Source organism: Dipodomys spectabilis, unplaced genomic scaffold, assembly GCF_019054845.1.
Source record: "Dipodomys spectabilis isolate Male_0828 unplaced genomic scaffold, ASM1905484v1 ptg000210l, whole genome shotgun sequence".
Taxonomy (NCBI): Eukaryota; Metazoa; Chordata; class Mammalia; order Rodentia; family Heteromyidae; genus Dipodomys; species Dipodomys spectabilis.
Window position 1 is genome coordinate 7,267,766 of NW_024870887.1, and position 21,617 is coordinate 7,289,382.

Sequence of the window (21,617 nt, forward strand, 5' to 3'; positions counted from 1 at the left end):
AGCCTCTGGCTATTACATCCTACAGTAGAGGCATGGCTCAGGGCATTTTCTGTCTCTGGAAAATTCTGTTTTACATCTCTTATTCATGATAACTAGCAATACATTTACCCCATTATCAAGATATTTTTTCCAAATCCCCATCCCATTTTGTTATACTTATCACCCTTCCCCACACTTCTGTTCTTAAATGGCCAACGTTAATGAAACATTGTCAGGATTGTGTGTTTTAAACTAGCAATCACAGTGTATAACAACTGAGATGACAATGCTAGTAACTATAGAAATTTCAGCTGTTAATATGAATTTGTCTTCAGCACAGCTCTAGGATTCTGATATTTTTCCATTTTGAGAAAACACTGAATAATCAGGTAACAATAAGTGTCAATAGGAAAAAGCCAATTCTTGATTGAGGAAATAATCTCATTAAGATGAAATATGTAAAAGTTTGATTGTATCTTTCCATAAGCTGCTCATTTATTTTTTTCTAGAAGTACATAAAACAGAAAGTTGGATATAAAACATCAAATGATTTTAACACATTAATCATACTGATAGTTCTTCATGATGTGTGTTAACTCAATAAAAAATATGTTGAAAACTGAAAAAAAAAAAAAAAAAAAAAAAAAGATCCATATACAATTCCTATGTGTATTAAAATTTAAGAATCAGCCAGGCGCCAGTGGCTCATGCCTGTAATCCTAGCTACTCAAGAGGCTGAGATCTAAGGATTACGGTTCAAAGCCAGCCCAGGCAGGAATGTCCATGAGAATCTTATCTCAAATAAACCACCAGAAAACCAGAAGTGGTGCTGTGGCTCAAGTGGTAGAGCGCTAGCCTTGAGCTGAAGTGTGGAGGGACAGTGCCCAGGCCCAGAGTTCAAGTCCCAGGACACACACACACACACACACACACACACACACACACACACACACACGAATCAACTAGGCACTAGTAGCTAACATCTGTAATCCTTGCTACTCAGTAAGCTAAGATCTAAGGGTTGTGGTTCAAAGCCAGTCCAGAAAAGAAAATCTATGAGATTCTTATTTCCAATGAATCATGAAAATCCAGAAGTAGAGGTGTGGCTCAAATGTTAGAGTACCAACCCTATGCCAAGAAGTTCAAGCCCCAATGCCAGCTCTCCCAAAAAAAAATAATAACAATTTGAGAATTACTCATTAATTCCAAAGGCCATAAACAAATATTAGAGCCCAACTTCAACACCTATGTTTCTTGCTTTGCAGCCATTGCAGTCAAGTCACTTAATAGTCACAGTTTATAAAGCTCAGAAAACTAGCTACATAAAAAGTTCATGTTGTAGGCAAGGAATGTGGGTTGGTTGTAGAGTGCTTGCCTAGCATGCATGAAGCCCTGGATTAGATTCCTCAGTACCACATAAACAGAAAAGGTGGTACTGTGGCTCAAGTAGTAGAGTGCTAGCCTTGAGCAAAAGAAGCTTAGGGACAATGACTAGGTCCTGAGTTCAGTCCCCAGGGGAAAAAAAAGTTCATGTTGACTCTGATCGGAGCGAGCCGAGTGGTTGTGTAGTCGCGTCTTGGGAACCGATAGCGCTTGCAGCATGGCTGATCAACTGACTGAAGAGCAGACTGCAGAATTCAAAGAACCTTTTTCACTATTGGACAAGGATGGTGATGTAACTATAAGAACAAAGGAACTGGGAACCGTAATGAGGTCTCTTGGGCAGAATCCCACAGAAGCAGAGTTACAGGACATGATTAATGAAGTAGATGCCCATGGTAATGGCACAATTGACTTGTGAATTTCTGACAATGATGACAAGAAAAATGAAAGACACCGACAGTGAAGAAGAACTTAGAGAAGCATCCCGTGTGTTTGATATGGATGGCAATGGTTCTATTAGTGGAGCAGAGCTTCACCATGTGACGGCAAACCTGGGGGAGAAGTGAACAGATGAAGAGGTTGATGAAATGATCAGGGAAGCAGATATTGATGGTGATGGTCAAGTAAACTATGAAGAGTTTGTACAAATGATGACAGCAAAGTGAAGATATTGTACAGAATGTGTTCAATTTCTTGTACAAAATTGTTTATTTGCCTTTTGTTTGTAACTTATGTATAAAAGGTTTCCCCTACTGTCAAAAAATATGCATGTATAGTTATTAGGATTTCATTCCTCCATGTTTTCTTCCCTTATCTTACTGCCATTGTCCTGAAACCTTATTTTAGAAAATTGATCAAGTAACATGTTGCATGTGTCTTACTCTGGATATATCTAAGCCCTTCTGCACATCTAAACTTAGATGGAGTTGGTCAAATGAGGGAACATCTGGTTTATGCCTTTTTTAAGTAGTTTTCTTTTAGGAACTGTCAGCATGTCGTTGTTGAAGTGTGGAGTTGTAACTCTGCATGGTCTATGGACAGTCAACAATATGTACTTAAAAGTTGCACTATTGCAAAACGGGTGTATTATCCAGGTACTCATACACTATTTTTTGTACTGTTGGTCTTGTACCAGAACATTTTCTTTTAATGTTACTTGCTTTTTAAACTTTGTTTTAGCCACCTAAAGAAAATCTGCTTATGGCACAATTTGCCTCAATCCATTCCAAGTTGTATATTTGTTTTCCAACAAAAAATTACAATTTACAGGGGAAAAAAAAGTTCGTGTTGTAACATGGACCTCAGTTTGCCCATTGAGAGTTAATTATTGTCACAAAAATGATCTGTCTCTCAGAATAAATATGTTTTGAGCACCTAGAACAACAAATAAAGTTGAAGGCAATAAAACTTTTTCTTTTTTTTTTATTTTGAAAATACTGTACAGAGGGGTTACAATTACATGGGCAAGATAATGATTACATTTCTTATCAAGCATTGTAGCCTCCTCCTTTGTTTCCCCTTCCCATCCCATCCTCCCCCAGCCCCCCCACCCACCCAACCCTCCTCCCCCACCACCAAAGTTGTAAAGTTCATTTTCGACCTAACGCCTTGTACATCTCATTGTTGCAATGGGTCCACCTGTATCCCTATTTAAACGATTTGTTTTTCCCTTTCCCTCCACAAATTATACCAACATCAAATACAGTGAAATAAAACTTTTTCGTGTTGAATACTGCTTGAAATTAAAAAGCTACTTTAAGTCCAAAATATTTTTGTTATGTAAGATTTGTTGAAATGAGACCAAAGCTTATTATTGAATTATGCCAGCAGCTCTGTAGATAATTCATGTTCACCTAAGCTTCTACATCCACTCAGACTGGAAAGAGAAATGTCATGTACCAATCACTGAGCCCTGATGAGAATAAAAAGGAAAGTCTTTCCTAGCAGATTAGAAAACCCAATCTTAGGCCTTTGTATGCAAGTAAAAGATAATGTAGATTTCATTCACACTGAGTCCCATCTCTGAAGTGTCTATTATACCCTATGTCTCATCCTATTCCCTCATTGACTTTTATTTTTCACTTTTAAAGAAAATCTTGCTTTTTTTTTTTTTTTGCTTTTAAAAAAGGTGTCACACTTTTTATTTTATTCTGGTGTGCAGTGATGGACCAGATTGTTCTGCTCTGTGGGCTTATAAGAGCCTTTTAAAGAGTAAAAACATAAAAATAACTCAGCATCATAATGGCTCCAGTGAGACTGGATCATTCACCTTAAAGAACATCGTATCCTGTGTTCCTCTTGCCTCCTTTGGAATTCAAAACTAAGGACCACTTCAGAATAAGGTTCACAGATAATTAATGCAGCTCCATTAGTTTCATTGCAAAAATCAGCCTCAATTTTTTGTTACTTCATTCCCTCAGTAACACATAACTGTTTTTAAGCATCCGTTTTATGAGCACAAATTGTCCTCAATATTGCTATGGGGTCTTTTGCATCTTTTCCCAGCTGGCAAAGTCCCTTCAGTGACATCTTAGGGATGAGATAATAACAGAAAGAGAGGTCACATCTCAGGATTCACATGGGAAAAAAATCCTAGTACTTGTCCTGGATTAGAATGGTTTGGGGATTGAGAGGATGGTGAAGGAAGAAATGGTAAATAAAATTGAGAGATGAACTATTAATAGGTCTTAAATAAAATATGTCTAGGCTTTGATACTACTATGATTGTGTGACTGTACATGTCTCAGTACCTTACACCTCAGTTTTCTCATCTGTAAAGTAGAATCTTTCAGGAGCTTCAGGGCATGGAGAGAATTCAATGAGTTCACAGACATAGAGCATGTGGCATGTAACAAGCTTATAATACATGTCACAAGTCGGGTTATTATTGCTTGGAGCTAATGTATACTTCTACATATCCACAAGGAATGCTGAAAGCCAAATCAGAAGTGCCTCGTCTTGGAATCAGGTATGAGTGCTGAATCCAGAGATCACCCCTCCCTTGACAAGAGTGTAGCCCACCTGAAAAATTAAGGGAAACACCATGGAGATAAAGCTGGATGGACCAACGACAGCTTCTTTGCTCAGTTTGCAAACAGCAGCTCTGAGCTCCCCACATAATTTTACCAGTTCACCTCTTACTAGCTCAGCTGTAATAGCAGAATGCTACAGTCTGACTTGGCCAGTAGTCTTGTGGAAACATGGCCAGTGATATAGGATAGCAGGAACAAAACCAGACATCAAAAGGAAAGCCTGTCTCCTTCATACTCCAAAAGAGAGTACCAAGCAGATGGGGCAAACTGTCCACCTGCACCCTAAACTGTGAGCTCTGGTTATTCCCCAGGGGAGAGAGAGAACTAACTGTTAACATATGTATCATGCTAACCAGGAACTCTCACCAGATCTCTACTGCTAAGGTAAGAATTAGAATCCCTCTCTCAGAGCAGCAGAGGCTCAGAGGAACTAACAATCTCTCCAAACCCACACAGTTCATCAGTCAAAACAGAAACCAGAACATGGGTCTGTCTGACATCTTACAGACTGATTATTAGAGAATGTTGTATTTTTGTATGCATAGTGATTTGAGTTGGGGTTTTGTTTGGTCAATTCATGTTTATTTCTTGTGTATGTTTACACCAAACATTGGGAAGAGGGATAAATTTCAACACCTTTTTATAGGCTCTTAGAATTTCATGTGGTCCAAACTATTAAAAACAAATATGCAGATTCAAAGCAAACAATGTTTGCTTTGTTGAGCAGACTAAAGGGTTGCACTTGTGAAATAGCTCCCATCTACTATGGATATCAGTTTGAGGTTTAGTTTTTTACTTTTTGTCTTTAAATAGCATAGCACACCACCACCAGGAACAACAGGTCATTGGCATGGCCCCTGTGGTTGGCTGGTTTATCTATATCCCACAAAAGAGGTACTTGAACCCATGCTACACAGGAAGAGACAGTGCTAAGCAAAAAGCACAATGCACTTCATTAGTCAACAAGTAGCTTCAAAAATGCTGTTAGGTGAATCAGTACATTCATTAACTGGTGAGAGTTTGAATCTATCACCTACACCTTTTTTTCCTGCTATTTATTATATTACTACTAGTATTGATTATCAATTTTATTTTATAGCCATTCATTTCTAATTTCCTGAAGACTAGCTTGACAGTTTCACCAAGTAATCAAATATTTTTAATTCATCAAATATACCTACAGTTGAAATATATCATTTCCAAACCCAAATACAAAAATATAAATAGCCCTAGAACTCAGAATGTTCTAGAACTCATTAGGTATGCTCATATGATCCTAATGAAAAGCTCAATCTAACAACATAAGACAGATCTAGATAACTCAGTGCCCAATATAAAAGTTTTGCTAAGAAGACAAATTTGCTTTTAGGAAAGCAAAGCTAAACTAGGCATATTGAGTCTATTGAAGATTTCTAGACATATCTGTGATTTGCTTTCTCTATATGAAAACACTTAAAACACCTTGGCTATCTGCTTTTAAAAAATTAAAGGTAATTTTAAAACTCCAAATTACTTTTCCAGAAAAATGGATAAGCCTATTTTCAGAGGAAATTCTTTCCATGGAAAAGCTAAACAAATACAAATGGTATTGTGTTATAACATCTCAGTTAATTCAAATGGTGGATGGGAATGGAGTGCTCAATAATTGGATTGTGTAGTTAATGTTACTGAAGATGTTAAATGAAACTCTGTAACATTTGACTCTAATAACCATCTGCTCTTTTTAAAACTCTTCTTTGAATTGTATGGCATTCCCTTCTACTAATTCTTTTCCTACATGCTAACCCTTCTTTCGTTACTAGTTTCTTGTATTCTTCAATATCCCTTAAACATTTACCACATCCAAGCAATCTGCCTTTCTTACACCTTCAACTCTACTAAATAGTATTGCCATCTCTAATGTTTATGGCTAGAATATTAAAAAAAGGAAATGAGGGAACAGAGTAAAGACAACAGTTTACTCTTTTACCCTAGCTTTTCCCCAAAATTCCAAAACTTTATTTCCAATACTGAGATGGACTTGCCCAGTTGAAGTGCCCACCCACACCTGAAACACATTGCAACTATATCCTTTTTTTAAAAAAATAAATCATTGAAATATAATTGCTATAAATAACTTCACAGGGCTGGGAAGGTAGCTCAGGGGTAGAGTGCTTGCCTTGGATGTATGAGGCCCTGGGTTCGATTCCTCAGCACCACATAAGCAAAAAGAGCTGGAAGTGGTGCTGTGGCTCAAGTGGTAGAGTGCTAGCCTTGAGCTGAAGAGCTGAAGGACAGTGCCCAGGCCCAGAGTTCAGGCCCCACAGCAGACAAAAAAATAATAGTAATAATAACTTTACAGCCAAGTGTTTGTGACTCACACATGTAATCCTAGCTATTAAAGAGGCTGAAATCTGAGGATCACAGTTCAAAGCCATCCCAGGAAACGTCTATGAGTCTTATCTCCAATTAACCACAAAAATCCAGAAGTGGAGCTCAAGCAAAAGAGCTCAGAAATAGTACCCAGGCCCATGTTCAAGTTCAGTACTGGCACAAAAACAACTATACATATTTGCAATCTGATGTGTTAGCATATGTATAAACCCATGAACCACCAACATAACCAATAGCAAATCGATGGATTCCTGCCAAAAATTTCCTCATGTCCCTTTGCAATGCTTCACTCTCAGTCACACCTCTATTCCCTCTCACCTGGCCCTCCCAAAATTTGTCCTTTTGTCACTATAGATTTGTTTGCATTTTCTAGAGTTTCCAGTAAAGGGAATCATACAGTATTTACTCTTTTAGACTGGGTTCTTTAATTCAACACATCAGGCTCATTCTTGATGATAGGCATTGTATCCCATGCATATGGTAATCTGTTTACCCACTTACCTGTTAATGGGAATTTGGGTTGCTCAGGTGAAACTGTATGGATGGGTTGAAAACACTACCTTTCTTCTTCCTTCAGAATACTCATGCTACATAATAAAACTCCTTTATCTACTTAAAAATCTGTAAATAGATCTATATATTCTTCTGTCAGATAAATAGTTGAGAGTGTAATGACTACATCATGTTATAGGTGTGTATTTTAAGTAACTACCAAGCTATTTTCCAAAATGATTAAACCTTTTAATATTTTCACCAGAAAGATACAAGAGCTCTAGTTCCTCCACAGTCCCACTAACTAGAAAGACTAATGTTTTTTTTTTAATTTTCTTGATTTCAATTAGTTGTGTGAGGGTGTGGCATTAAAGTTTTTAATTTGAATTTTTCTAGTTAGTTCTAATATTGAGCATCTTTTCATATATTTATCCTATATCTAATATATATATGGACTGAAATTTGTCCAATTTAATTCATCTGTTTCCTTATTGTTAAGTCTTGTGTGTCCAGACATTGTGTTGTGTTTATATACTCTAGATCTTGCCAAAGATTTTTGTGACTTAAATTACTCAAATGTGTGTATATACACCAGAATCTAGATCTTCTGTGTGTATATGTGTATATGTACATGTATTGTTGTATGTATGTACATGGTAAATGTAAAAGACATCCTGAAAGAAACTTAAAGGCATAGAAAATGAAGAGAGAAAAAAACAGCTTAAATTAGAATTCTATTCAGAAAATTCTATTTAGAAAGTCTCTATCTTGAAGTGTTTTTCTTTCTTTTCCTGCAATAGCTTCAAAGTTTCTGACATTACATAAAGGTCAATTTTTTAATTGATCTTTGTACAGGATGAGAGACAGGAATCTAGTTTCAGTTTTCTAGGTGAATATGTAGTTTTCCAACACCATTTGTTTGAAAGGTTATCCTATACTCAATGTGTTTTTTAGCACTTTTGTTAAAGGTAACTTTAGCTTTGTAAGTCGATTTCTGGATCTTATACGCCACTGGTTTACATATCTGTTTCTTGCGGCTGCAATGGAGCTGAGGGTGGCACTGGGGATCAAACTCAGGGCCTCAAGTGTGTAAGGCAGGCACTTTGCCACTTGAGCCACACCTTTTGCCTTGGTTATTTTCAAAGCAAGATCCTACTTGATGCCCAATCTGGCCTGTGCTTCCTTACGCCACCGGGAATGACTGGCCTGCCATGCCATACCTAGCCCTTTGAGATGGAATCTCAAGAACTTCTATGCCTGGGCTGGCCTCAAACCATGATCCTCCAATCTCCATTTCCCAAGTAGCTATGATTACAAGGCTTGAGCTACTACACCAATCTAGTATCGGATACTAATATTAAGCCCAACTTACCAGTGAGGAAACTGAAAGTTGCCGAAGATCACTAAGTACTAAGAAGTACAAAGTGGACAGCGGGATGTCAAAACTACACAGCCTTGCCAGGTATCAAAGGCCTGTAATCCTAGCTATTCAGGATGCTAAAAAAATCTAAGGACTGTGGTTCAAAGCAAGCCCAAGCAGAAAAGTCTGTGAAAGTCTTACCTCCAATTAACTACCCAAAATAAGTCAGAAATAGTGCTGTGATTCAAAGTGGTAGAGCACTAGCCTTGAGAACAAAAGCCCAGGGGCAGTTCCAATGCCCTGAGTTTAAGCCTCAGGACTGACATACACACACACACACACACACACACACACACACGTACATAGTCTGAATCTAATCACTGTGGTGTCTTCACACAGTCTTTGATTTACATAGCAAGCTCCAAAACATAGCAACTGTAATAAAAAATGCTAGGTCTCATAGAAGTATGCAGACAGAGTAGTTTGATATTGAATCCAAGTGAAGTATTAATTCATCAATACGCAATAATACTGTTTTTCCAAGGGAAAAATGCTACCCACTATGACCTGATTTAGCACATGATTACAATATGAACTTTACTGAATGGGTTCTATCAAAATAAATACTAATTTGTGTTATGGTTATCGGTGTCTGTGTCATTATTTATATTTACTCCTACGAGTAACTTTTCTTGGCAACGAAAATTTTCCCCAATATTTGGGAGAGCTGGGGGATAATGATGAAAGGGATGACATTGATCAAGATATACTCTGCTCATAAACCCCTTTGTACAAACAAATATAATAATAATAATACAATAATAATAATAAGTAATAAAATAATAATGATGACTGAGACTGCTTCAGTGATATAGAGTACTTGTGTGCCATGTCCAATGTTCTGGGTTCAATTTCCAGCACTGCCAAAAAAAAAGTAAGAAAAAAGAAGACTTCTAATGCCAGGTTCTGGCAATTCATGCCTATAACCCTAGTCGCTCAAGAAGCTGAGAACTTTGAGAATGAATTATATAACTTGTGGAGGAGGGGGATTGTGAGGTAAAAAACTGGGAGAAAATAAAGAAGTGGCACTGTTCAAAAAGAAATGTACGCATTACCTGACTTACTTAACTGTAAGCCCTCTGTACATCACCTTTACAACAAAAATAAAGAGAACTAAGCTGGGTGCTTCTGGCTCACACTTGTCATCCTAGCTACTCAGGAGGCTGAGATGTGAGGATCACAGTTCAAAGCCAGCCAGTGAAGGAAAGTCAGTGAGACTCATCTCCAATTAACCACCAGAAAACTGAAAGTGGTGCTGTGGCTCAAAGGGGTAGAACACTAGTCTTGAGCAAAAGAGCTCAGGAATAGCACCTAAATCCTGAGTTCAACCCCCACGACCAACAAAATATAAATAAATAAAAGAATCTGAGAACTGAGGGTTGTGGTTTGAAGCCAGCCAGATAGGAAATTCTGTGACCCTCATCCCCAATTAGCCACCCAAAAGCCAGAAGTGAAGCAGTAACTCCAGTGGTAGAACACTAGCCTTGAACAAAAAAGTTCAGAGGAAGCACCTAGACCATGAGTTCAAGCCCAGGACAGACAATAATAATAATAATAATAAATAATAGTTTCCCCCACATGGAACATATGTACATGTATACATGTGCATGTTTATAAATACATATAAATATCAGGTAGATACTCGTAATGTGATTGTGTACACATATGTATATAGTCAGCCCAAATATCTCAGTTCTTGTAAGTTTTTAATTTTTACTGTTTCACCTCTGTTCTCTGCTACCAGAACTTGATATCTCAATTCTCAAGATCAAGGTCAGATGAGCAAAATCTTTCAAGAAGGAAATTTTAAACTAAGAGAAGTGAGCACTCTTGACCTTGCCCAAGAGATTTTTACTGACACCAGAAGAGATCAAGCAGATTAACATTGTTTCTAATACTCTTCAGTTACCTGGGTGCTTTGAATTAAAATTGACCCAGTAGGAATTGACAGCACAGCTATTACTATTGATTATGTCACTGAAGGAAATTTATTTTTTAGAATAAGATTTGGAATTAGAAGACCTAAGTTTGAATTCAGTTCTGTTATTTAACTAAATGATAGCAAACAGATCAGTAAACTCATTGCTTCTTTTCACAGAATGAGAAAACATTTGCTAGATATTCATCTGACAAGGATAACTATCCAGAATATCTTTTTCTTTCTTTCTTTCTTTCTTTCTTTTTTGTCTGTCATGGGGCTTGCAGTCTGGGCCTAGGTGCTGTCCCTCAGCTCTTCAGCTCAAGGTGAGCACTCTTATCACTTGAGCCACAGCACCACTTCCTGTTTTTTGGTGGTTAATTGGAGATAAAGAGTCTCACAGACTTTCCTGCCCAGGCTGGTTTTGAACTATGATCCTCAGATCTCAGCCTCCTGAGTATCTAGGATTACAGGCCTGAGCTACCAGCGCCACCATCTTTTATCATTATTCCCCTTGCTAGTCTCACTCTGGACATATTGTTCTCCTTATTATAAAGAGGTTTGTTTGGCTTAGTTTTTTATTTGTTGTTCAGTTTTGTGAAACTAGGGTTTGAACCTAGAGCTCCTGGCTTGCTAAAGAAGTACTCTACAACCTGAGCCATACCTCCAATACCTTATTATAGTTCTTGAGTACCCCAAGAAGAATTCCCTTCTCCAGGCCTCTGGAATTGCTATTTTCTCTGTACAGAATATTCTTCTTTTGGAATCCTCTCCTCATCAAGGGTTTCCCCTAGTCACTCTATATAAAGTAGCTGCCATACAAACTTCTCATATTTGCTCTCCCTTTTACGTAGCTGATCTTTTATTCAAAAAATTGATAGATGTCTATATTTGTTTGATTATTTTGTTTTCTCCACTGGTAATCACCAAGAGAACAGAGTGTGTTTAGTTCACCATGTATCCACAATGCTGTCTCAGACTAAGGTATTAATAAATATCGATGAATGAACATAATGAATAACAAATGGCCATAATGAACATAATGAATGGCCATGTCTTGCCGCCTAATTCATAGAATTGCAAAAATCACTTTGTAGAGTGCTACATAAATGAGATCCTCTTTCTACTTTTAAATGGTATTTATGTGATGGATTACTTTCACAAAACTAAGTAAAGGATGATAACTAAAAGGAGAAATTAGTTACATCTCTCATATTTAATTCCTAACACAAAAGCACTGATTAAGAAATGAAAAGTCAGCTGAGCATTGTGTCTCATGCCTATAACCCACCTACTTGGAAAGAGAAATCAGAAGGATTACAACTTGAGGCCAGCCCAGACCAAAATTTACAAAGTTACCAAGATCCTATTTCAATTTAAAAAAAAATAACTGCTAGATGTGTGCTAGTACACACTTGTCATCCCAGCAATGTATGCATGTAGGAATCATAAGTAGGTACAGCCAGCCCAGGCAAAAGCACCAGACCTATTTCAAATTAACTAAAGCAGAAGGGCTAAGGACTTGGCTCAAATGGTAGAGACCCTGCCTGGCAAATAGAATATCCTAGACTCATGCCTCGCACACATCTAGCTGTTTGTTTTTTTTAATTGAGATAGGATCTTGGTAAAGTTACAAATTTTGGTCTGGGCTGAAGTTGTAATCCTTCTTATTTCTCTTTCCAAGCAGGTAGGTTATAGGCATGAGACACAATGCTCAGCTGACTTTTCATTTCTTAATCAGTGCTTTTGTGTTAGGAATTAAATATGAGAGATGTAATTAATTTCTGAGCCAGTACCACCAAAACAGAAATTAAAAGTCAAGCCACAGCATTCACCACCATGCCCATAATGTCAGCACTTAGGAGGCAAGAGGAGAAAAATGAAAAAGAGAAAGAGGAGGAAGAAGTGAAGGAGGCAGGAAGGGAGGGAGGGAGGCAGGCAGGCAATCACTCTACAAAGTTGAAGATTTTGAGAATATGTTCTCTTATTTAAAAAAGAAAAAAAGAAAAATCTAGATTTTGGTGTTTAAAAAGTTAAATGTTCCAGGCACTGGTGGCTTATACCTGTAATCCTAGCTACTCAGAAGGCTATGATCTGAGGATCATGGTTCAAATCCAGCCTAGGCAGGAAAGTCCATGAGACTCTTCAATTAATCACTAAAAAAGCTGGAAGTGGAGATGTGACTCAAGTGGTAGAGCACTAGCCTCGAGCACAAAGGACATCACTCAGGCTGTTCAAGCCCTAAGACCAGCAACAACAACCAAAAAAAGTTAAATGCTTCAGAATTATCTTTTTCTTTTTTTTTGGGGGGGGGAGGTCTAGTTGTGGGGCCTGAACTCTGGGCCTGGGAGCTGTCCCTCAGCTCTTCAGCTCAAGGCTAGCGCTCTATCACTTGAGCCACAGCACCACTTCCGGTTTTTTTCTTTTTGCTTATGTGGTGCTAAGGAATTGAACCCAGGGCCTCAAGCATGCAAGGCAAGTGCTCTACCACTGAGCCACCTTCCCAGCCCCGCAGAATTATCTTTTTCTTATTCCAGTGCAAATGCCATCTGAAATCAGTAATCACTCAGACCAGAGATTGGCTCAAATGGTAGAATGCCAGCCATGATCAAGAAAGTCCAATGACAGACCAAATCCCTGAGTTCAAGCCCTTGATACCATTACAAAAATAAATACTAATAACTCATAATATTAAGAACAAAGTTGTTTCATTTCCATATTTGAAGAGTAGAAAGTCATGCAAATCCAATTCCTATAATGACACATACTTTTCATCGTTTCTCCTCTTTAAGAGATTTATAAAATGTTAACAGCATAATTTTCTTTTAGGTGACTTGGCAACTTTAAGCCTTACCTCTTGATTTATTCTATTTATTGATTCCAGTCTTATGCATAGTGATTAGGTGATCTAAGGATTCCATGCCTTTTTGAGAATAAGAAGTACTTTTCATTCCCTCTGAAGCTTTGAGGTCTTGGCTGAGAAAGGAAGAGAACTGATGATGAGACAAAGTCCTTGAAGTCCTTCCCATTTCCTCTGGCTGCCAGAACTTGCTATCTCAACACTAAAGGTTAAGGACAGCGAAATGAAATCTTCAAGGGAAAAATTTTTAAGTGATGGAGTAAATATTAGAAGGTAGTCTTAGTTGCCTATAAAGGTCTTGTCCTAACTTTAGAGATTTTTTTTCATAGACGCAACCCAGAAAGACATCATACAAACTAACATTTTTCTGACACCCTCAGTGTTCATTTAGAGAGCAGTTACTACTATTATCACTGAAGTCAAACTTTAAAAAAAGAATGAAAACCCTTTCAGTTCTTGGACAGACTTATAATTAAACCCTTGTAACTTGAACCTTAAAAGGATCTGCCAAAATTATTCTAAACCAGTTGTTCTAGACTGTTATCCTCCATCCTTAATGTCTAGTATATAATGGATTCTTAGTGAATGCAATAGAGACGTTATCTTTCTTCACAGGCAACACAGTGAGAAGACTCTTGAAAAAAATCAAAGGTCTATACAAAAGGAATGCTGGCCAGACACTGGTAGAGCAGGCCTATAATCCTAGCTAATCAGGAGATTGAGAACTAAGAACAAATTCAGCATTAGCAGAATCCAAAGACTTATCTCTAACTAACCAGCAAAAAGCCACAAGTGAAGGTGTGGCTCAAGTGGTAGCACACCAGCCTTGAGTGAAAAAGCTAAAGGTGAGTGCAAGGCCTTTGTTTCAAGCCCTAGTACTGGCACAAAAATAAAGAGATGCTATACTACATTGCAGTTAGATCAAGTATTCAGCTTAACTAAATGACTGGCAGTCTATGCTGAGGACTTTGAAGGCTTTCTCTTGTTGCTCTACTTGCCTATGGAGGTGAGTGTACGCTCTGCAACGCACTGGACTGTTTACTACACCACAGGTTAATTCTATCGGGAAGAAAGCATTTAAATAACCTCAATCCATTCACTCTAAGTTTTATGCAAGGTCATGTTCTTTTCCAAAAAAATTGTGATTTGAGGATGGTGGTATGGTTCAAGTGGTAAAGACCCAAGCTGAAGCTTCAGGACAATTAAATTATTTTTTTCTGTGCCAATAATACTGGTGCTTGAACTCAGGGCCTGGGCACTGTCCCTCATATTTTTTTACTCTAGGGTAGCACTGTACCACTAAGCCACACCTCCACTTTTGCCTTTTTGGTGGTTAACTGGAGATAAGAGTCTCACAGAATTTCCTGCCCAGACTGGCTCTGAATCACGATGCTCAGATCTCAGTTTTGTGAGTAGCTAGTAGTAGTACAAGCGTGAGCCACCAGCAGCCAGGCCAGAGCAACTAAATCATCCCCCTTCTTCACTTTTCTCTTATTATGTTTTACAGAATGTCTTAGATTTCAATGAAGTTTTTTAATGTACTTTTTTCTAATAACATTGTGGTTAAATGGGTATTAACATCATCACCTATGTGGCCAGGAAGTACTAAATACGTGATTCAGTCAATTCTTTATGGAAAAAGATTCTAAGACTTAGAGCTTAGGGTTGAGAATAATGCTGACATCCTAGACATGCTGAGTTTATGAGGATAACAAAGCCAGTGGAGTAGGCAGCTCCCTTACTTCCAACGGATAGCCATATTGAAAGATAATCTGTAGAATGGCATAAACCAGTACATTGCTTTATTCTTCTTTTGAAGTTTTAGGATTCTGACATTCCCAGCTGCTTAGGTACTTTCTATTCTAAGCCAGCTCATCTTGGATACCCTCTAAATAAAATCAGAGTAGACATTTTATGCACTTTATTTGAAGCACAATGCTGACACCTAGTGTATTACCTTATTTCCTTCCTTCCTTCTTTCCTTCCTTCCTTGCTTGCTTTTATTCCTTCTTTTATTCCTTCCTTCCTTCCTTGTCTGTTAAGGTATAGTTTATATAGTTTAGTAACAGTGAACACTTACTGAGAACTTATATGTATAATACTGTTAGGCACTTTAAATATATCATTTATCTCCATCAACTAAGAAAAACACTTTATTCTCTTCACTTTCATTAATAAGGGAAAAGAGACTAAGAGTTTAGTCAAACTTTACTTTTGGAAAAACTAGAATTCAAGGTAGATCTGCATGATTCTGAAGCTGAGCACTCAATCACTAATTTTAAAGAAATCAAGTAGGCTAGTGTTATCTGATGGTTAAATTGATTTACATATACTCACTTGTACAAGTTTGTATAACAAACACTTAAAAACTACTTTTGTTAAAACAGTAAAAAAACAAAACAAAACAAAAAACACTTATTTAGGTCCACAATTTAAGGGAGGATAAAAGCCTATCATCTCTACCTTCTTTTTGCATCTATTTCCTTGGCCTTAAAACTTTGGGTCAGACATCTGCTTTACTCAGTATTAGGTATGTTAACCACTCAAGGACTGTGTGTCTAAAACCAGCAATACTTAACTTTTCTCAGCTCCTTTCAAGGCTGAAGGTACAGGCAACAAAGTTTTCTGACCCTGTCAAGGTCTTCATTCCAAGATTTCTACGATGCCTCCCCCCATCCATGGAAAGTAGTTACAGAAGGAAATTATCTTGAGTTTCTAACCTCTCATACAAATGGAATGATGACTTCATGGTCAGCACTAGTCACAGACCTAACTCAGTTTGTCTGACTTTACTCTTACCCCTTGAATTCTTTCTTCCTGTATCTCTCCCTACTACAGTCACCTCGAATTCTGGAGATGTTAGGACTGATTGATAAGCATTTTTATGATAATGGTTAGAAACTACCCCCAAAGAAACAGTAATAACCTCTTTAGGACTATTTGCAAAAATCAAAACCTAGCTAACTAATCCTCTGACCACTGGCCTGACCCAAACTACCTATTCTGTCAGCTGTGTACATCGCAATCCCCTCCTCTGTGTCCCTTAATTACTGTGAGCCCCTTGCAGACAGATTTAGTATCGCCAAACCTCTTTATCTGTTTCTCTTGCCAGGGCATGTTGAACAAATCTCCTTTCTCTGCTTTTCACCACAACTGTATCCTTAATTTACTTATTGGGGACAAATAATTGAGCAGAATATGCTGGAGCTTTCACCCTAAAACTCCACTAGCATTTGCACAGCCATCCTTCAAGACTGTTTGTAAGGGTAGAAAATATGACAGCCTGAAGTATTGCACAAGCCCTTGATTCAATGTCAAGGGCTAATACTGCCGACAATGTTTGATATTTTGTATTAAAAATATCACCTCTTTTTACACAAAATCAGATTTATATCATTAACGTATCATCTGTTCCAAATAAGAAAGTTCTGTCTCAAAACTAGTCATAACTAGGACACCTAATATCTAAGAAAGAAGCATTTGTTTTATCCTACCCTCAACTCCATACATTTTGTAAATATTTCAGTAGTGGTCTAATTTTAATGTGCAAATTCATAAATGAAAACTGCTGAAAGTTGGGATTCCTAGGCCATTCTCAGAGAAGTATGACTTTGACAATGGTATTGAGCTTAGGGACCTATAATTTTATTGAGCACCAAAGGCAACTCTGATGAAAGAATCCTTAAAGCTCATTCTGACATTAATTTTTTTTAAAAATCAGCTATACTCAAAAACAAACATTTCATACTGAATAAAAAATATGCAATCAAAAAGATATAAATATATATAAAATCAAGGCACATCACTTGCCTCTGGGTTAGCTTCGGGTCACCTTGTTCAGTCATTTCAAAGACTTGTCAATTTTTTTGAACCAAGCCACACAGACAAGAGTTTGTAATGTTCCCAAAAGCTTGGCAGAAACATTGACCATATTATTTATAAGTCACCAAAAATTAGGACACGGATATACATAATGGATTTTAAAGATTAAAAAGGGAAAATGAAAAAAGTCTTTGCACAAAGATGGAAGTGAATCCTAAGGAATCTGCATTCAAGCCAAAGAAAATTAGGTTCCTATTCTCCTTCCCTTTCTTTTCCTTTCCAGTACCTTTCTTTTACCAACACTAGGTAAAACTTGCACAATCATAATTCTTACCTAAGGGAGAGCCAGGACTAAGAAGTTCAGGTTCTCAGGTACAGCCTCCAGCTAGGAGGGGTCCAAGGAATATAGAATTCATGTAATCAGTCAGCATTCTATTTCATCTGTTGGTGTGTGTATCATTGTAGAAATAAATATCTGAGCCAGGCACTGGTGGCTCTCGCCTAGCTACTTGGGAAGCTGAGATCTAAGGATCAAGGTTTGAAGCCAGCAGACAGACAAATCTGTGAGACACTTATCTCTAATTAACCAGAAAAATCTAGAAGTAGAGGTGTGGATCAAGTGATAGAGTACCAGGCTTGAGCAAAAGATCCAAGTGAGGGTATAAGGTCCTGAATTCAAGCCCCAGTATGGCACACACACACAAAATAGACAAGTTTAAAAAAATAAAATTTATTTTTCTCTCAACAAAATCATATTCACTGTTGGAAATAGATTTAAAACAATTTTTAATTACATATAACTCCACCATATAATTATATGTTGTAAGATTATACTTTAATCCCAGCACTTGGGATGCAGAGACAGGTGATAGTGAATTCAAGGTCAGCCTGGACTACACAGCAACTTCCAGACTCCTGGGAGGGATGGGGGGAGGGAGGGAGGGAAAGCTGGAGAGAGGAGAAAGACAGGAAAGGAAAGAGAAAGAAAGAGGTTTCCAAACCTCCAGTCTCCCCTCCACTGGCTAAGCAAGTGACCATTCCAAGAATCAGTGTGGACTCAGAAAACTGCTTTTACTGGAACTCAGATTCATGCACAAAGATCCAGTTGGGTGGGACATATGAACCATTCTGAAGAGGAGAACTGAGGCCAAGCACACTGGTAGAGCTGCAGAGGAGAAGGCAGTATGTGACTGTAAGTGGGGTCCTAGGATAGAGAGCTGTAAGGACAGGATACACAGGATCCATCAGAGCCCTAGCCACTGCTCAGCCAGATTGCTCTGCACTCTCCCAGAAGGAGAGACTGGTGGAAAGCAGCTAGTGCTTGGTAATTCCCCACCAGTAACACACAGGCAGAGGCAGGGGGCTAGTCAGGATGGAAGGGACTCTCAGGCTCAGCTGGCTGGAACAATTTGAGAGTGGTTCAAGCACAGACTGCATCACTAAGTGGGTCTATAGGCAAAAAATACCAGGAATTCAACTCTGGAGAGAAGACAGGATAAGGCTCAACCTGCAATAGAACTTTCTGGGGCTGGGAAGTTGGCTCAGTGGTAGAGCGCATGCATGAAGCCCTGGGTTTGATCCCTCAGCACCACATAAGCAGAAAAAAGCTGGAAGTGGCACTGTGGCTCAAGTGGTAGAGCGCTAGCCTTGAGCTGAAGAGCTGAGGGACATCGCCCAGGCCCAGAGTTTAAGCCCCACAACCAAGAAAAAAAAAAAAAGAGCCAGGCACCAGTGGCTCACTCCTGTAATCCTAAACTACTCAGGAGGCTGGGTTCTAGGAATATGTAATCTAGCTGAGAAAAATAACAAAAGGAGGAAGAGGAGGAGGAAGAAGAGGAGGAGGAGGAGGAGGAGGAGGAGGAGGAGGAGGAGGAGGAGGAGGAGGAGGAGGAGGAGATCATCAAGGGCTAGGTTGCATGGAAAACAGACTTCAGGAATGCAGAGGGGAATGTCAATTAGAGAAAGATAGGAAACAAGAAGATTCTTAGCAAATAAACAGTTCGTTCCAGAAAAAGTGAGAAAGTACTGCTGGAAAATGAGAAGGAGAAAATGACATACTCTTAGATAGCAAAGGAGGAAATACCAAGTAGATTTGCTTAAAGAACTTATAAAGAACAAATTTTAAAAAAAAAACTCAGGAAAAAGACTTGCATGGTCTAAATACTCACTGGTTTTAAAGCAAGATACTGCTATCTGTAGTAAATTAGTGACCTCAAACAAGATTCCTCCACTGAAATTGTTTTCTAACCTGGAAAAAACACCTATCTCATCATGGTAAAGTGGCATAAGATTACACCACACTAAGCTGAGGTTTGTAAATGATGGCTGAGTATCAGAAATTTCAAATAGTTCATAAAGAGTCAACAATGTCTGTCATGTGCTAAGTGCTCAGAAAGCTTATTAGACTACATTGCCTCATTTCACAAAAATGTGATTTAAAAAGGAAAACCAGGGCTGGGGATGTAGCTTAGTGGTAGAGTGTTTGCCTAGAATTCACAAGGCACTGGGCTCAATACATCAGTACTATATAAACAGAAAAAGCCAGAAGGGGTGCTGTGGCTCAAGCGTTGGAGGCTTGCTAGCCTTGAGCAAAAGAAGTTCAGGGACAGTGCCTAGGCCCTGGCCAAAAAAAACACATAAGATGCCACTAACTCTAAACAAAGCATTATTAAATAAAACCAAGGGACATGAAATCCTCTGAATCCTCTTAAGGATCATGCCTAAAAAAAGAGAAAAAAGAAAACCAGAGCTAGGCACTGATGTTCCACAACAGGAGGCTGAGATCTACGACTGAGATTCAAAGCCAGCCTAAGCAGAAATCTTTGAGGCTCCATCTCCAATTAACCAGAAGAAGAAAAAAAAGCAATGCTGGAGGCATGGCTCAACTGGCAGAGTGCCAGCCATTAATAAGAAAGCAAACGAATTAGGCTTTACAATAAAGCTACCAGTACATCCATATTCACTGCAGCATTACTTACCATAGCCAGGATATGAAATCAGCCCAGATGTCCCTCAATGGATGAATGGATCAAGAAAATGGGGTATATATACACAATGGAATTCTATTCATCAATCAGAAAGAATGATACTGAATCATTCATAAGGAAATGTAAAGACTTGGAAAAAAGCTGTATTAAGTGAAATGAACCAGGCCCAGAGAAACACAGGTTGCTTGGGTTCCCTCATTTGTGGTAGCTAGAATATGCCTATAAATCTACAAGTAAACACTGGATGGTTTAATTTTAAAAAAACAACAGGACATGATGAATTATACAGGTCTCTAGGCATTCACACAGTGAGACAAGAGGAGGGTATTCACAGATGCAACACTGATGTGCATCTGATCATGAAAACTAGTATTTATCTAAATGAACTCAAGGAAATGGAAACAAAAGGTTTTTTCTTAGTTGCTATTTTTGTTTTCCTTTTGTCTTTGGGAGCCTAAAAGGAGTGGACACAGAAATGGTAGGACAAAAGGTAAACAAATGCAGCAGTGTTACTTACTAGACACTATGTTGAAAACAAACAATACAACTTGCAAGTGGGAACTGGGGACAGGAGGAAAAAAATGAAAGAGAGCAAGCTAGGGAAGAGGTAACATTGCTTTAAAAAAAAAAAATGTATTCTTAGCCGGGCACCAGTGGCTCATGCCTGTAATCCTAGCTACTCAAGAGGCTGAGATCTGAGGATCGTGGTTCAAAGCCAGCCTGGGCAGGAAAGTCCATGAGACTCTTATCTCCGATAAACCACTAGAAAACTGGAAGTGGTACTGTGGCACAAGCAGTATAGTGCTAGCCTTGAGCTGAAGAGCGCAGGGACAGAGCCCAAGCCCGGAGTTCAAGCCCTACGACCGACCAAAATAAAAAAAAAAGTACTCTTTATCTGACTTATATAACTAACTCCTCTGTATATCACCTTTATAGTAATAATTAAAAATGCATGAAGAAAAAAAAAAGCCATCTTGAGTTCAAACTAGTACCACCACCAATAATAATTCATGTACTGGTTCAGCCACTTATTAGTAGAGTGCCAATAAATCAGTCACTTAACCTTAAATTTGATAAAAAAAAAAAAACAATAATCATAATTTGGGGCTTCTTTCAAGGATTAACCTGGCAAAGAATAAGTTATCAGATGGTAGCTAATCTTAAAATTCCTAAGTATGTAACACAAACCAGTTGGATCGATAATCAAAAATGTGAAAACAAGCCAGAGCTAGAACTTCAAAGATTTAAAAAATAGGTTTTCAAAGATAGGGTCACAGGAAGGAAAAAGACAAAGACATTTGGGTTAGTAAGAGATAAATATATTTATCTAACTACATACTTTACATCTAAA

At 38.2% G+C, this 21,617-nt stretch overlaps 1 pseudogene; it reads left to right on the forward strand.

Annotated features, from left to right (window-relative positions):
- Positions 1-1,523: 1,523 nt before the first annotated feature.
- Positions 1,524-21,091, forward strand: LOC122122493 (annotated as a pseudogene).
- The last annotated feature ends 526 nt before the right edge of the window (positions 21,092-21,617 follow it).